Source organism: Choloepus didactylus, chromosome 19 (genome assembly GCF_015220235.1).
Source record: "Choloepus didactylus isolate mChoDid1 chromosome 19, mChoDid1.pri, whole genome shotgun sequence".
NCBI lineage: Eukaryota > Metazoa > Chordata > Mammalia > Pilosa > Megalonychidae > Choloepus > Choloepus didactylus.
The window spans coordinates 51,217,087-51,234,150 of NC_051325.1; the positions used below are offsets into that span (position 1 = coordinate 51,217,087).

A 17,064-nucleotide genomic window follows, 5' to 3' on the forward strand; every position below is an offset into this window, starting at 1 on the left:
ACAGAAAACCAAACAGGAACAGAGGATCTGATTTCAGGGAACTGACCCTAACTTCCCCCTAGTCCCTCTCTTCTGCCGATGCTAGAAATGAGACTTCCCAGGCCAGCTCAGGGCTGCTGTCAGCACAGAAGCCGTGCAGGGGAGGGGGTGGCCGCCTCACGCCTCTGTGTGAAGGGACCGTTCTCTTCGGGTGGGCTGGCTGTGGTAGAGTGTGGGGTGATGAGGGCCCTAGTAAAAAGGTGGCAGGCTGGGGTCCCAGAGTCAGGTTTGGTACAGCTGTTGACAATGCCTCGCTCGGCACCAGAGCTGGAAACAGCTTCCACCCCGCCAGAACTCAGCCCGAGACAACGCAGCTTCTCCTCCCACCCGGAATCAACTGCTGGAATTTTTATAGGCAGTTCTCAAGAAGTTCCTGGTGAGATGGCAGCTTCCAGGGCTTCTGGTGTGAAGCAAGAGGTCCATTCCCCTCTGAAATGAGGGTCCCCTCATGACCAAGCTTTACCTGGAGAACCCCTCCACCCGGATCTCAGGGTCTCAGAAGCTCTGCATATCCACCTGCACTGTACCTGTGCTATATTTATCTTCTGATTGACTCAACTTTATTATTGCGGTAAATTTTTTTTAGAAAGGGAAATTTCTCCTCTCCATGGGGAACGAACAGCATTTGCCAATAATCAGGGCTTCTCAATGTTGGCACAGTTGACATGTGGGGTCACATAATTCCTTGGGGTGCCCTGTGCTCCACTGCAGGAGGGTTAGCAGCCTCCCCGGCCTCCCCCTACTAGATGCCAGGAGCACTTCTCCATCCTGTCGTGACAACCAGAAATGTCTCCAGACGTTGCCAAATATCCCCTGCGGGACAAAATCACCCCAGCGGAGAACCACAACCATAAATGGATGGCAACACTAAAACCCAATGACACTGTGGTTAAGTTCTTGCTTGCCAAGTGTTCTGAGCTTTTCCATGAAGACCACGAAGGAGGAGTTAATGGAACTCCCTACCTGATGACTCAGAAAGAGAACGGAAATGACCTGCCCATGAAGTGACTCAATGTCACCAATGCCCTGGGCATGGACCACCTAAACGCAATTTAAAGTCTGCCGTGTGCCGCCCATTGGGAACCACATGGGACCCGGCCACCGGACCCCAGTGCTCTGCCCGAAGGCCTGGGCCCACACGAAGCCTGGGTGTTGTTTGGTCACCTTTGGAGAGAGATACTGTTTGCAGCGACTGCTGTCTAAAATGTGGGCACAAACTTGAAAGCCTGCAAGGTCCAGGCAGGTGAAATAGGGAGTGAAGTGGCCTGGATTTAGGAAAACAGGGAGGGGTGGGGCTGGAGCACTTTCAGTGCATTTTAAACACTGAGCAGGCCACACAAAGCCCCTCTGGAGCTGACTGGGGGCCCATTTGGAAACCCAAAAACTATCTGAGATTTTCTGAGCACCTGCTGTGTGCTAGGGGCTGTGTGGGATGCTGGGAAATAGCAGTGGACACAAGGCAGGCCAGACTTCAGTGTCCTGGGTCCTCCAGGAACTGATAATCTTGTGGGAGAGACAGATAATGAATGGAAATAAATTTCAGATAATCTTAAGAGCTTTGAAGGAAATGATCAGGGTGAAGGGACAGAGTGAATTCAGGAGAGACCTCTTGGAGGAGGTGATGTTTTAGCTGAGACCAGAAGGTAGGTGAGAAGCCAACCGCAGGTGAAATGCTTTCTAAGCAAAGGAGAAAGCAAGTGCAAAGGTCCTGAGGTAAGCGTGAGCTTGGTTTGCATGAAGCATGGCTGGAGCAGGGAGCTGAGGCAGCCTGGCACGAGTGGAGGCCGGCCCTCGCCCGCCCCGGCCCACACTTTCCCGGCAGGCCACACCTGCTTTCCTACCTGGGTGTTCAGAGGAAACAAGAATCAGATACAGAAATTCCCACCTCTGTTCTTTGCTCGTTTGTCTCCGCTCTGGACAAAAGCTGTCCTGGCAGCCAGTTACAAAGTTATTTCTGCAAAGGGCCTTTGGCCAAAAGCAATAAAACAGGACCTGAACAGAGTCATGATTCACACCTAACTGTGGGCTGGCTCTGAGTGTAGACTGCCACGGTGAGGCCTGACGTTTCCAGTCTACCCCCGACCCCGCTTTTTTTAACCCCACACTTTCCCAGCACTGGCTACCCCCACAGAACATGTATTTATGTTTACAGAGACTGCATTTCCTTTGAGAAGAACATACAAGGTATAAAAGGATATTTTGACGGCCTGGTATTCATAATTTAATTATTCCTGTCCCTTCCACCCAGCCACAGTGAGGACTGTGTGCATGGTCCTCACCATCTGCACCCGTTATTAGCAGGTGAGCTCCTTATTAGCTCTCCTTGGAAACGGCAGGAGCTTACAATTATTTCAGAAGCTTGTACTCAGAGGCGGGGGAAGGAGTCTGAAGCAACTTTTACCAAATAACCTGCTAAATTTAGAGATTTGAGTTGAGAGAGTTTCAAATGACAGGTCCAGTTCCAACCCTAGTGTGCAGTGAAATCTAATTAACAGCTGGAAATACACCATCAGGGGGAGGAATGGGGTGGGTCAGAAGTGCTCTTTGAGCTGGGATCAGTTTCCCCAAACGGTGGGGGCTCAGTGTCATTGGGCAACGGACAGTCTCAGCACGTGTCCTGATGTGCGGCATCACGAAGGGGCACGAGAGTTGGGGCCAGTGGGGTCCAAGTGGGTGGTGTCTGGAGAGGGGGAAGCACATCCATGTGGCTGCTGGTCCTGTCCGGTTCCAGCAGCACCTTCCATGGTGCCAGTGGTTACGTCATTACTGCGTGTGCGCTCTCTTCCGGGAGCTGGAGGCAAATCGCCCCCATCCCGATGAGGATGCTGAGGCACAGAAGGGATTCTGGGAGTAATTTCTGCCCCACAATGTGAAGAGAGGCTCGCAGGGCCTGACCCACAGGGCCCCTGACCTGGAAAAGTTGCCACACAGATTTGGGCATTCTCCTTCTACCAGGCATTCAGGCATTCCTTCCTTCCTTCATTCATTTGTAGCTAAGTACTTAGATACATATATATGTACACACAATGTGAACAGTTCCTCCAGGGGCAGGGGAAGTTATGAAGAGGCCATGCAGAGATTTCTAACTTCTTTGTCTGCTCATGATCTGTTTCCCCCTTCTTTTGGCAAAAGCAGCCCAATTGCCTTTCGGGGATTCTTTCTCCCCCGACTAAGATGTGCCACCCTCCCCCAAGCAGGCCCAATGAGGTGCTCTCCCTAGGCCCCTGACTCTCAAATGGCGTGTCAAGGGCAAGAAAAAAAGGCGGCAGTGCATTTGTCCCCTGGGATCCTCCTCCCAGGAGGCTGCCAGCAATTCCTGCCTTGAGGTTTCCAGAACTGCCCAAGTTCCTGTTCTTTCCTAAGCCTAATACCCAGGCTCCCAGCTGATTCTCTGAGTTCAATATCCTCCCAACATATCCTGTTTCATCTTCAAGTAGTGAGGGTTGATCTCTGTGGCTCGCACTCTTGGCGAACCTGTTACTTTGGTGGACTCCAATGAGCCACGCTGCCCAGTGTCCACACCCTCGTGTAGTCTCCTCCCCATAAAACTGGGCTGGTCCAGTGACCTGTTTTGACCAAGAAAGGTGGCAGAAGTGATGGGTGGTACCAGTTTTGGGCCTAAGTCTTGAGAAGGCTGGCAGCTTTCCATTTTGCACTCTTAGAAGTCAGCCTGCCCTGAGACCACCATGCCGTGAGGAAGCCCAAGCAGCCATGGGTAGGGGCCACGTGGAGGAGAATGGGAGCATTCTGTAAACTGGGCTTCTATCTGGTGACCAGCACTAGCTGCCAGCCATTTGACTGGAGCCAATTTGGACCTTCTAATCTCATATGAAGAAGAAGAATCATCTGGTTGACCTACAGAACTGTTAGAAATTGCAGTTGTTTGAAGCCACTGACTTTGGGGTATTTTGTTACGCAGCGGCAACACAACCAAGGAATCATAAACGATATAGATTAGAGCCTGAATGTCACAAATGACCAAATGTCACAAATGACCCAGATGAATCAAGACTTTTTGCTACCTGAGGTTGTTTTAATCAGATGAACATTTTAGAGAAGAATATAATTCATTAATTCCTTCAATCATTCATTCAAGTAGGTAGTAAGTAAGCTGAGCGCTGATGGTACAAAGATGAACAAGCTTAAGCAGCTCATGTTCCAGTGGGGGCAGCACACACGGTGACTCAATTTCCCCACTTGGAATGGAGATAAGAGGCCCTGCTTAAAATGTTGTGATGACTACATGCTTGGCAACAAGTACCTGATAGAGATTAATTTTATTATTATTATTATAAACCAAGTTGCCATGCATTGTATGAACAAAGTGTTGTAGGTGGAGACAGAAACTCAGATGTGTATGTGGGCCAAACAAGAAACGTAAATGTGTAAAGTGGGCTTAGAATGAGAAAAACCCATAGGTCCCTTTCTCTCCAGCTCTCATTTTACCACTTTTGACAGCGGTGTAAGAAAAGAGAACTACTCCTCTACCATGAGAAAATCAGCAGGGCAAGCACAACAATGAATGGCAATGAGACTTGGTCACAACCACAGGCATACAACAGGGAGGGGTAGGGGCTGTGGCAAAATGAAGAATATGTAGTCAGCGGGACTAGGAGCCTGGTGTGGCCAGAAATGTCCCGTATCTCCCTATTCATCCGGAAAAGCCAAAAGCATTAATTTTTAAAATGTGAAATCTCAAAATTCTTAAAATCCATAAATGAACTTTTTATAAGGCTCAAGACAGTGTGTGGGTCAAACAAAACATGACTGTGAGCTGGACTGAGCCCCCGGAAGCCTGCCTGTGACTTCCTGTTCTAATAGGATAGCAAAGCCAGGAGGGACTGCTGTGTCCCATTCTCCTCATCTGTAAAATGGGGATTAGAACGTCCCTGCACCCCAGAGCTGTCACGTTCAAATGAGCAAAGCACTAGAACACTGCCTGGCAAAGAGAAACGAGGTTCCTGCAACCAAGGAGCTTGCTCTCTAGAGTGAAGGGAGAGAGGACAAATGATGAGTAAGCAAATAAGATAATTCCAGAGGGTGACAAAGTGCTACAAACGTAAAACAAGGGGTCATCTGAAGTATTTCGGCATTCTAAGGAGGTGACATTTGAGCCAGGATCCGGAGGGTCAGAAGAGCCAGGTTGTGAAGCTATGGAGGAAGAGCATTCCAGCCAGAGGGAATGGCAAGTGCAAAGGCCCTGAGGTTGGAACAAGCATTGATGCACCCAAAAAATTTGAGGTGGCCAGTGTGACTGGGGTGCAATAAGCTCAGAAGGGTCTAGAGTGAGATGGGGACAGAGGCCAGACGGGGCAGGGCAGAGTAGCACGTGAAAAAGAGTCTGGACTTCATGATCCATGCAGTGGGGCCCTGGAGGAAGGGTTTTACTGGGGGAGCCGCCACTGCCTTCCAGGACTTGGCAGAAATGCCCAGCAGAGGGCACCCCATTCAGCACCTTTTCCCCTGCATCAGTGGTTCTGAAATTCGAATGTACGTTGGAATCACCTGGGGAGCTGCAAAATGTCCTCATGCCCAGGCCCCACCGTCAGGGACACTGACATGATCGATCTGGGGTGCAGTCTGGGCTTTGGGATTTCTAAGCGCTCCCCTGGAGATTCTGTTAGGAACCCCTGCTCTACTCACAGGCATCTCCGCCTCGGGCTTCCAGAAACTAAAAACCAACTCTTTCTCAGAAAAGGCTCAGGGTCCTGCCCCCGAGATGGAGGTTTTTCCCATCTTTTCCCAAGTTGGGGTGGCAGTGGGCGTGAGAAACAGGTCACGGCACAGGAAGGCACGTCAGCTCAGGAAGCTGCAGAACTGAACTCTAAGCCCAGTTATGCCTTTGATTTGCCGTAAACTTTCCAAGCTGGACTCGTCTCATCTACAAGAGGGAGAACAATTTCTGTCTTCCCTATGGGCAGCGTGGCTAAACAGACCAAACAGGATGCTAGGCACAAGCGCACTTCAAAAAGCTAAAAAAAGCATCTATGGATAAGAGCAATAATATTTACAATGGCAATAATAGTGACATCTGCCTTTTGGAAGCGGTTTCCACGTGCCAGGCACCATTCTAGTGTTTCACAGTTACTCTAGGCAGAAGGTACTATGATTATGCCCACTTTACAGAAGAGGGGACTGAGGCTCAGAGAGGTGAAGGGACTTGCCCAGCTGCACTGAGCTACTGAATGGCCAGACTGGGAATTGAACCCAGGCAGTCTGTTCTAGAACCTGTAGTCGTACTCACGATACACTGATTCTCGGGGAGGTCTCTTCTATCCAGTCTTTTACACCTTTATCTCCAGGCCAGGTGGAAGCCACTGATACCCAGACTAACTCAGAAACTTGCAACCCCATTCACTGGAGGGGCTGGTTCACGCTAACCACAGGGATCTGTCTCACTCTGGCTGGACTAAGGCATTTTAGGAAGCACGTCAACAAGGAGGGCGATAAGGCAAGAGAGGAGCTTGTGGGCAGACACTGCGAGTGGCCTGCCTGATGGCCATTCCCCTTTCTTTCTCAGTTTATAGGACCCCAACTTGGTTCAGGAGGAACCCTCTCCAACCTAGGAAATAAACCGTCATTAGCCTAAGCCAGCAGTTCCCAGAGGGGCGAACCCCCCCTATGGAGACATTCTAGGAATCTGGGGGGGACTTTTGTGGTTGTTACATGACTGGGGGATGCTATTGGCATTTAGGGGCAGGAAGGCTGGATAACTTGCAATGATCAACACGGTAGACAGAGAATTGCCCCATTTCCAGCACAACTTTCTAACATCCCACCAGACATTCAAGTAGGTGAAAAAGCTGTTTACAATGACCTGAGCCTAGAAATGAACTCCATGTCATGCATAAACATGAAAGATTTTCTCATGGTCTTACTCTACATTGGGTTTTCCAGAAATGCGACCACTAAGTAAACTGAAGGAAGATATTTTCTTTCATTTGGAAATTTTGGCAAATTGTTCACCATTTTGGAAAATCACCTCATTTATGGCCATACCACATACCCATATCCAACTGCATTCGTAGCTATAAGATTTATGTGATTTGATACAAGTGTGAGCATCTGACTGCTTCATTATGTCTCCTAATGTAGTTGTGCCCAAGCATTTACCAACTACAGTACATTTTTAATTATAAATTACTTTCCTAATAGTTTTCATTTAAGTTACAGTTAGGGTATTTTATTGATTAAAAAATCATGTACATAGGGAAGTTATTTTACATATGTATTTAATCTCAGGTTCACATGGCATTAAAATTATTTGCCCATCAGAAAAGAGGGTTTGAGCTGCCAATTTTGGGAACCACTGAGCTAAGTCAAGCATGAAAATCCCATATCCCTTTGCCAGTATTTGGTTTAAGGGTGAGCACAAAACCCAATCCTGGGCGAATGAGACATAAGATGAAGTCTGTTGAGAAGGAGAGGGGGTTTCTTGGAATGCTGATTAAAAGAGAGACAGCAAAGAGTCCTGCCCTTTATTCCCACTTCATATTTGGATGTGATGTGTGGAGCTTCAGCAACCACCTTGAGACCATGAGGCAACAAAGCCAAAGAAATGATGTGGCTGGTGGAAGAGAGGCTAGAAAGATCCTGGATCCTTGATGACATTATTGTACTGCTAAACTAGCCCTCTTCTCCCCCTTGGAATTCTTGTTATATGAGATAATTAAACATTTCCATTGTTTAAGCCACTCTCAGCCAGGCATTCTATTACTTGCGGCTGAATGCTCAAATAATTAGGAGTTGAAGCCACTAGGAATCCTAGTAGGCTTTCCTGTTCTCTGAGGTACCTGGATAAGTGACTTGCATTCAGAAGTCTGTGGGCAGTGTCTGTCTCTAGAGCAGGCCAGAAATGCAGCTTTAGGCTGATCTGATTTTCACCAGAGCATGAACATCTCCCGAACTTCTGTGGAATAACTGTTTCCTTTTTCAACCTTTTGCCAAAAAGCTCCACTTTTCTGCCTACTGAGGTGGGTCAAGTCACCCGCTGGGGTCCTGCCTTACAGTCATTAAGAAAGGCTGTTGGCAAAAGTTCTTTGCCCAACACATCTGGCTTCCACCTGGCCAAACACATCTTGGGCAGCGCTCATGGTCCCCGGGGACGGCCCAGCCCATCGACTCCCAAAAACAAGAGCTGTTCATAACGATGCTGCGGTTGGGACAGAATTTACAGAATTCTCAAGCAGGGCCCGGCTGTGCAAAGCTGTGCACCAGGCCTTTCATAAGATGATGCCACAGGTCAGAGAGCAGGGCCACTGGCCAACCTGTGCTTTGGAATCATATTAAGAGACCATGGTAAATTCAAAACAAGGGTGATCTCTGGTTAGAGAGAATTCTACCAAGTCCTGGTCAGAGCTGGAAGAGAATCTCTGGAAGCCCGTCCTGCTGAGGAGGGGCTGTGCCGCCAGCAAGGACTGAGATCCTGCACAGTCTTAAGCAACTTCCCAAAGGGATCTGATGCAAGGTGAGGAATATTTAGGAATATTTAGTTCTGTCTGCTAATCACTGAGCAATGAGGAGGTGGACAGGGAGGCTTGGCCTGAACCTTCAGGAACTTCTTGGATGAGTATGTGGGATGTGCTAAACATATTCATCAAATAGATGCATGACAGGCTTAGGGAGTGGAGTGGGGAGAAAACCACACCAGAGAACAGAATATATTCTCCCTCCATGATCGGGTCCCGTCCCATGGCTTAAAATAACATCCATGTGCAGATGACTCCCCAACCAGCTCCAGACTTGTATATCCACCACCCACAGAGCTTACAGACACCCAGGTGGAGTGACATCTCAAGCCAGCATTTCTAGAACCAAACCGATCATCCTCCAACTCACCCACCCATCAAACTTTTTTTTCCCGCCTTCCCCATTTAGGGTCCACCATATACTGGGCTATGCAGTCATCTTTGACTCCTCGGTGTTACGGTGATTTTGGGCTGGAGAATTCTTTGTTAGGGGGTGGGGGTGGGGCTGTCCTGTGCCTTGTAGGATGTTTAGCTGCACCCCTGGCCTCTGCCCTACTAGATGCCAGTGGCAAGGTCATGCCCAGTGTGACAACCATATATGTCTTCTGACATTACCAAATGTCCTCTGGGGGGCAAAAGCTACATGGTTGAGAACCATGGCTCATTCCCTCATTCCAAACATCCAATCCACCAGATAAATTCCCCTAATAAATCCCCAATCCACACATTTCGCTCTGTCTCTATTGATACCCTCACCAGCAGGCTGGTCTCCCAGCTGCCCGCCCCTCACAATGTACTGCTCTCACAGTCACCAGAGATGGTTTTAAAACATAAACATAAATCAGGTAATTTCCTCACTCAAAACCCTCCAATGTTTTTCTCACCTGACCTGTTTCTCACCTCTGACCTCCCTCCTGTCACTGTCCCTCTCACTCAGTACCCTCCACCCACCCTGGGCTTCTATTTGGGTTCTGAGCAGGGCCACTCATCTCTGCCTCTGTGCCTTTGCACTGGCTGTTCCTCTACCTGGAATGAATGCTCTTCCCCCAGACCCTCCCAAGGCCACTCCTTCTTGATATTTAGGTGGCAGCTCGAAGGGCACGTCCTCGGAGAGGCCTTCCCTGACCACCTGTCTAAAATTGCCCCCTCCCGCCCTCCCACCCAAGCAGTCTTTCCATCGCATCACTCTGTTTGCCCTGTAGAGTATTCCACTCTCCCAAAAGCCTTGTGGTGGACTGGTTTGCTCGTGCATTGTTTCCCACCCACTGGTGCACCAGCTCCAGGAAAGCAGGGCGCTCTCCTGTTTGCCAAGTGCCTCACAGTGCCTGGCACGCAGCGGATGCTCAGTAAACACGTGCCACCGCGGAACGAGGCACACCTCCTTGGTCCGCCCAGTCCTAATCGGACATCTTCACACCCCTGATCTCACTCAGAGCATTTTCCCTGCCTTCTGGCAGCCCCCACACCAGGCAGGAGGACAAGATTGCAATACTCCAGGGTCCCCTTTCCCAAAACGCCCTGCTGACCCAGAACATGCATGTGGTGCTCAGGCTCACTCCCCAGCTCCCAGGGCTCTCTCCTGAAGTTTGATTCCACAGGGTCTGGCCTAGGGGACAAAATTTTCATTTTCTTAACAAATAGCCACAGGTGACTGTCATGGGGGAAGGTGGAGCAAACACTGCCCCTGACTCCCAGAAAGCACAGAATCAAGGCCAGGATGCATCCTTCAGACGCTCAGGCAGAGAAGCCAGGCCCCTCTGTGTGCTGACCCCAGAGGAGGGGGAGGGGAGGCTGCTGCCCGACAGCTGTTTCCATGGTCCCTACTCCCTATCTCCCCCAAATGGAGACAGGTCCATCAGGGCCTCGCCTCTCACATTAGCACCCCCAACCTCTGGTCATAGCCATTGGCTATCTGTCTCCCCAGCAACAGGCTCTACTTTTCATGGAGCACCCACCTCTCTGCTCTCCCAGGCTGGGGGTCTCAGGTGGTTTTCCTCCCAGTTCCAGGGTACAGCCTGTGACCCTGGCCCAAGCCAGTTATGAGCAGCTCATTTCCTTGGCTAGTGACTGGTTCCAGGTAGAGCACGTGATGTACAGCAATCCAGAGGGAACCTTGGGGCTTGGTGGGTTTTACTAGAAAAAAGGCTGCTCTCTCTTGTTGGGCTTAAACTAGAGTGGGTGAGAGGGCAACCCCTCCGCAGCCATCTTGACACCTCGACTGTGATAAACAGTTCTGTGAGGGCTTACCTGTGTCACGGGCTGTGTTGAGCAACTGACATTGATGATCTCATTTCATCCTTTACCACAAACAAAGAGATAGGTGCTATTGTCATCGTCTTTTGTTGGATAAGAACATTGAGGTACAGAAAGGTTAACTAATGAGCCCGAGTCCACACTGCTGGGCAGGCAGCCAGGCAGTTTGGCTCTTAACCCTGATGCCCACGGCTGCCAGAGCCTGTTTGTTCCCTGGAGCTGGAGGGAGAAACCAATGCCAATAGAAGGCAGAGCAGGGCTGAAGAGAAATTGATGTCTCCTGACACACATGGCACCCCGAATCCAGCTGTGCCTGAAGCTATAGTTACCTTAGGACATTCTGATTTTGAAACTCAGTATGTCGCCTTCTTAAGTATAAGGAGGTTTGAGTTTTTTTGATCTTTTTGCTTTTTTCTCTTTCTGTTGCTTGCAAGAGAAAGGATCCTGATCACTTTACTGTCCTTCGAGGAAAATACCCCCAGCTGATAATCCATTAGTGCCTTGCACACAGCAGCTGCTCAGCAAACACCAGCAGATGTGCATGAAGACTGCTCTCCCTCCTGCCCATTAATGGCCGGGCCTGTAACCCTAATGTCCAACTGCCGCCAGCCAAGCGCCTCTTCCCCTTTAGGCTCCCAGGGAGCCCAGTTCCCTAGCAACCACCCCAATTAGGCAATCACGCCATTTATCAGGATGCCGATTAATTATAATGATCTTAATGATCTCCCAATTAGACAGCGCCTCGAATCCGGCTGGAGCAGGGGCATCGGCAGTTTCCCCACCCAGGGCCATCACAAGGAAGCCCATGGAAGGTCAGGCCCCAGCGAGGCTGCCCTCGTTTGGGGGGTCACCCTGGAGAGGCCCCGCTTTGCACAGCCTCAGGCCACATGGTACCCAGGCCTGAAGCAGAGCCCAGCACCCCGGGCCACCACTCCAGGGACACCTGATGGGGCTCCATCCCCCACCGCAAGGAGGTCTCATTTATAGGAAAACGTTTACTCTCTTGTCACTGTGCTTTCTCTAGGCTGAAACCTTCATCTCAGACCCCGTGGCTTTCTCCTCACCGGCCACATTTGATATTTCACTTTGTGTTTTGACTAGAGAGAGAGCGAGTGCATGCTCGCGGGGAGAATGAAATGTCACCAGGCGATCGTGTGTTTTCCTTAGTGCAAAGGAACCAAGATACAAACCCGACACTCCCCCAAACAGAGGATGATTTTGGAGAGGGAGGGGATTACAGAGGGGCTTCCACCTACTCAAGTTTTAGTGTCTAATACTTTTCCTCTGCAGAGCGTGTGTTTCTTCCGCTTTTGTAAAAAAAGCCAAGGTCAACAGAGGCAGGAGGGTGTGGCAGTTCAAAGCGTGGAGGAGGAACCCGCAGGCCTCTGGGACCCGGGTTCCACCACTGCCCAGCTGCAGGCCAGTCAGAGATCCTCTCTGCGCCTCGATTCCTCATCTGTAATGGGGAATTACCATAGAACCCACTTCGCAGGATGTTCACGTGCCTTAAATAAGCCAACGAGGGTAAAGAGCTTGCAACAGCGCCTTACCCATAAAACACTGTGAAGGTGTTTGCTATCAAATTAAATCTAGACTAGGTCCTTTCTTTCAGCTACAAACTGGACAGAAATGCTGACAGTCTTCTGTGGCCTTCTGAGGGGACCGAGTCTAAGGACAGATAAAGGGCCAGCACTTGCTGGAGGTGGCTGATATATCCTATCTGGCCAACTCCAGAGACAAGAACCTGCCCCCTGGAGGCGGATCCACCGGGTAAACGGCCAGATCCAGAAATACAGGAAGAGGGAAACAGTATCCCCAAATCAAAACGTGGACTTCAAACATCGGGGTGCAACTGGGAGGACTACAGAATGGAGCTGTTGGGTGAGGGACACACACACACACATGTTGCCACACAGACACACTGTCCTCCGCCAAGCCCAGGCTTTTTACAAAATCAACTCATCGCTCAACTCGTAAGTTTGAAAACTTAATATGTTATTAGGGTTTCAGAAAAAGCCATAAATTAAATTTAAAAACCCAAGAAATACACACAAAGTCCAAACCCCAAACCTCACACTCACCCCTCAGCCATGGCAGGTGTGCCAACAGCTTGCCTTTAGGTAAGTAAACTTTGCCAGAGGAAGGAAGATACTTTATGTGCAAATGTCTAATATTTCATCAGCCAACCCCACCGCCATCGCCCCCTGAGCTGCTTATTAGAACATTAAATTGCACACCTGGACAGGCTGCTCTGAATGGATTTTCTCTTCTCCACAGCACAAGACAAGCAGAGATGAGGAGAGCCTCTCTTACAGATGAGAGGTCTTCAGTGTGTCCTCCCCACCCTCTTCCTATATTTAATGGAGGACCTTAATTTAATTAAAACCCCCCAGTGGCTCTGTAATGGGTAGCAGAGTGGCAGGAACAAATCCCCTCCGCTATTAACTACAAGATGAGCAGAACTCTTCCTGCCCCCAGAGCGCCGGATGTCCTCCCGGGAAAGCCCATCTTACCTGCTCCCTGTCCCTCCCCTGGGTTCTCCCCCATCCCCTGGGAGCCTTCTCAGAGCAGCCTCCCCTTCCCGCCCCAAAGGAGGGGAGGGTCTGCACTGTGGGAAAGAGCCTGGGGACAGATGGAGGGGCGAGAGGGCTGGTGCCCCAACATGCACAGATGTGCAAATACCCAGAGTCGAAGTAAGCTGAATGTAATTACTTGGTTAATTAAATATGGACTTTTAACTCAAAAAATGATTAAAACAAGCTGCAGGAAAAACTGTCCAGAAAGGAGAAGGGCAGGGAATGAATCAGAACCTTCAAGAAGAGGAGAGAGGAGGACGGGGTGGTCAGAAGGAAGTCCTGTGCTTGCTCTCCCTTCTGTGCCGGCGCCTGCTGTATGCAGGAGGCGTGGCCTCGCGTGTCCTGGCAGGAGGGGCTGCAGACAGAGGCCACTGGCCAAAAGCAGGATTTGCGGGTTTCCCTTTTCATTTCTCCACCAAAGACCCCCTCTCTTTATCCCGCTGCTTTCCCAGCGGACCTGGGGCTTCTGGAGGGCAGGAACTAAATCATATTCTTTCGCATTTCCCTGGAACATAACACGGTGCCTCTCAGGAGCGGGTACTCCACAGATACTAGTGGAAGGAATTAGTTAACGAACTAGTGGAAGCATTTTTTCTACAGCGCACTCCTAGAAATCACTGCGGCTTCGCTGCCAGACTTTTGAAACCCCCGGGAGTCCGGGGAGGGAAGCATCTCTCCGTAGGGCGAGGAGGGCTGCTCCAGACCCTGCCGGGAAGGAAGTTTGCCTTTCCAATTCTATTTGTCCTTTCGGTATCTGCGAGCTCCTCGTTACTCTAAGATCCGGTCCACTGCCTTGCCATGTCCTGTCCGGGCAAGCCCCACGTGGGCTGGATTCTAGCCGGCCCCTTGGGTCTAAACCCAAAGGGGTCAAAGGGGTCATCCCCCCGCGGCTGGCCGGCTCCTGAACCTCTCTCCTGCCTGCCCGGCCCCACCTCTTGGCGCTGTTGGTGGAGCCGGAGACCGGCGGTCCCGGCCGGCCCGGGCTCACCTGGGCGGCGCTCACGGCCGCGCTCGTCCGGGAGGGGTTGCGACCGCGGGGAGCGCTAGCCCGGGCCTGGAGCCCCCCCCAGCCCCGCCCACCTGCCCCCGCGCCCCACTCACCAGCGCGCACGGCCCCCCGCGGCCTCACCCGGCGCGGGGCGCAGTCGCATCTGCCGCTGCCTGGCCGGGCCGCGGGGCGCAGGGGACTCCGCGCCGCTGCTGCTGCTGCTGCTGCCGCCGCCGCCGCTGCATCCCCCGGCGAGTGCTGCTGCTGCTCCTCCTTCTCTCCCTCCTCCTGCTCCTCTCTCTCCTCCTCCACGTCTCTCCGCCCCCGTGCTCCGCCGCCGCGGCCCCAGGCCCCCGCCCCGGCGCGCCGCCCTCGCCAAAGTCCGTCTCCGCGCCCCGCCCGAGCCGCTCTTTAATCTCCCGGCCCCTTGGCACTGCGCTGCCTGGCCCCCCGCCTGCCTGCCGGCCGCCGGCCTCCGAGCGGGGACGGGGGGAGCTGGGTGACCCCGCGCGCCGGCCGGGGGAGCCGGGGCCGTGAACCGCGGGCGGCCGTGGCCCGCGGCTCGGAGGACCCGCCGCGGCGCTCTCCCCGTGCCCCTCGCGTGCGGGCGCTTTACCTCCGGCTCGAAGGACACGCGGCCCGACTGGCCGGGCCCAGCTGCCCCCGGCGCACGGCTCTTGCCCCGAAGTCGGGCCCCGGACGGGGCAGCAGACGGCGAGGGGGAGTCCCGGCAGCTCTCGGCCTCCGGTTGCCTCCGGACCCGCTGGCCGCGCTCCCGGCGCCGAGCGCGCACCCTCACCGGGACACAGACGCACACTCACCCGACACACACTCGCTCCCGCTCGCCCTCGGCGGAGAGTTGAAACAGATGTGGTATTCGCCCAGGAGCTAGAAATGAGGGAGGAACGCGAGCCAGAGCCGTGCGTGCGTGCAAGTGTGTATGTGTGTAACACAAAAACGGGGCGGGGAGGGCATCGCTAATACATCAAATATCGTAATAAAGTCAAGAGGATCATTCATCGGTCAGGTTCACTTGGCTGGAAACGTAGAGAATCCTTGTCTCTTCCGCTTTCTTTTTCTCCTCCCTCCGAGCTGGAAAGAGCCCAGTATTCTGGGGGCGTGCGACAGCCCCGCCAGGGTGCCCCCCTCATAATGGCACGTTAATAAATGTTTTCTTTACCTGCTTTCACGGGGGCTCGCCCCGGTCTGCAAACACCCGACCGCGTTTGCTGAAAGCCGGACTCTCTCCTCTAACTACGCGCGTCTGCTATTGGAGACGCCGGCTGGATCCGACGCCCCAAGGTAGATCGCAGGGTGAACTGCCCACTCGCCGGGAGCCTTCCTCGTGCGCCCCGGAAGCTCCCCGAGAAATTAACTTGAGCTCAACTGAAAATAGCATTCGCGGCCCAGGAATAGGAAAGAAGCGGGAAACTGGCTGTCGCCGAAAAGGGAGGATTTCGACTCAAGGTGGTGCTGTCGACCGCGGTTTCCACCGTCCTCAGCCCCACAGAAGAGGCCGGAGGGGGTCGGCGCTGAGATGGTGGGCCACGAACGGGCAAAGAACCCACCAGCAGCTGCAGAAAACACAGCTTAGCTGCTAAGGGGAAACAGACCCTGATGCAGACACGTGCCCTTGCAGGCAATAGTAACTTATTTAGCCTAATGACAATCTTACACTGTAGGTATTATTATTATACCCATTTTACAGATGTGGAAACCAAGGCACAGAGATAAAGTAAGTGGCCCAAGGTCACACAATTTTAAGTGGGGACCCAGAATTTGAACCCCAAAAGCCTGGCTCCAGCTTTATGCTAGGCTATTACTGCTTCCCACCAAGCATCTCTTTTCTCTGGTGTAGTCTCCCTCTCATGCTGGTTTGGAGTTGCCAGATTTAACAGGTAAAAATCTAGGATACCCATGGGCACATACTCATACTGAAAAATTATTTGTTGTTTATCTCAAAATTTAACTGGTGTCCTGTATTTTATCTGGTAACCAAGTTGGGGGGTGGGAGGCTCCAGTTTAGCCCCTCAGATCAATTTGCAGTCTAAATAAATCAGAAAACCATAAACTTGGTTTTCCCAATTGGGTCCTTGGCCACACCCCAGCACAACTGAAGCTGGTGATCTCCTGCCCTTCCTCTGGCTGGAAACAGAATGTCAGGTTTACTTCTTCACCATCATGTACCAAATAATGGGGCTCCATCTTTCTGCCTCCTCCCTTCAGAAGGAAGGACAGGTTTACTGCAGGGCTTCTAATACAGCCCTGTCCAGTGGAAGTATAAGGTGAGCCATGCATGTAATTTTAAGTATTCTAGTAGCCACATTAAAAGTAGGAAGAAATAGGTGAAATTAATCTTAATGGTGTATTTAATTCAACCCAGTATGTCTAAAATATCATCACTTCAACATGTAATCAATATAAAAATTATTGGTGAGATATTCTACATTCCTTTTTCTTACTAAGTCCTTGAAGTCTGGTGTGCAGTTTACACTTCCAGTGATCTCAATTCACACCAGTCATGTGGCCAAGGGCTACCTTACTGGGTGTCACAGGTGTAGTAGGTTCTCTGGCTAACTGCTGGATGTTTCCACCAGGTTATTTCATGTAATACTTTTAACAAACTTGCAAGAAAACTGAGGCTCAGGTAAAGAGACTTGCCGAAGGTCACAAAACTGGCAAGTGGTAGTGAGGTTTCAACCCAGCTGAGGCTGTGTTTGGCTGAGTGGGACACGTACCC

At 51.5% G+C, this 17,064-nt stretch overlaps 1 protein-coding gene across 3 annotated transcripts in view; it reads right to left on the reverse strand.

Moving 5' to 3' along the window:
* SULF2 (sulfatase 2) overlaps positions 1-15,059 on the reverse strand; it is a 116,753-nt gene extending 101,694 nt beyond the window's left edge. For 2 of the 3 annotated variants that reach the window (XM_037811930.1, XM_037811928.1), the window contains exon 1: positions 14,438-14,540. The gene's annotated coding sequence lies outside the window, so the exon portion shown is untranslated. Of the gene's footprint in view, positions 1-14,437; positions 14,541-14,940 lie in introns of those variants that run through there. The other variant, XM_037811929.1, reaches the window with a different exon arrangement.
* Positions 15,060-17,064: the final 2,005 nt, after the last annotated feature.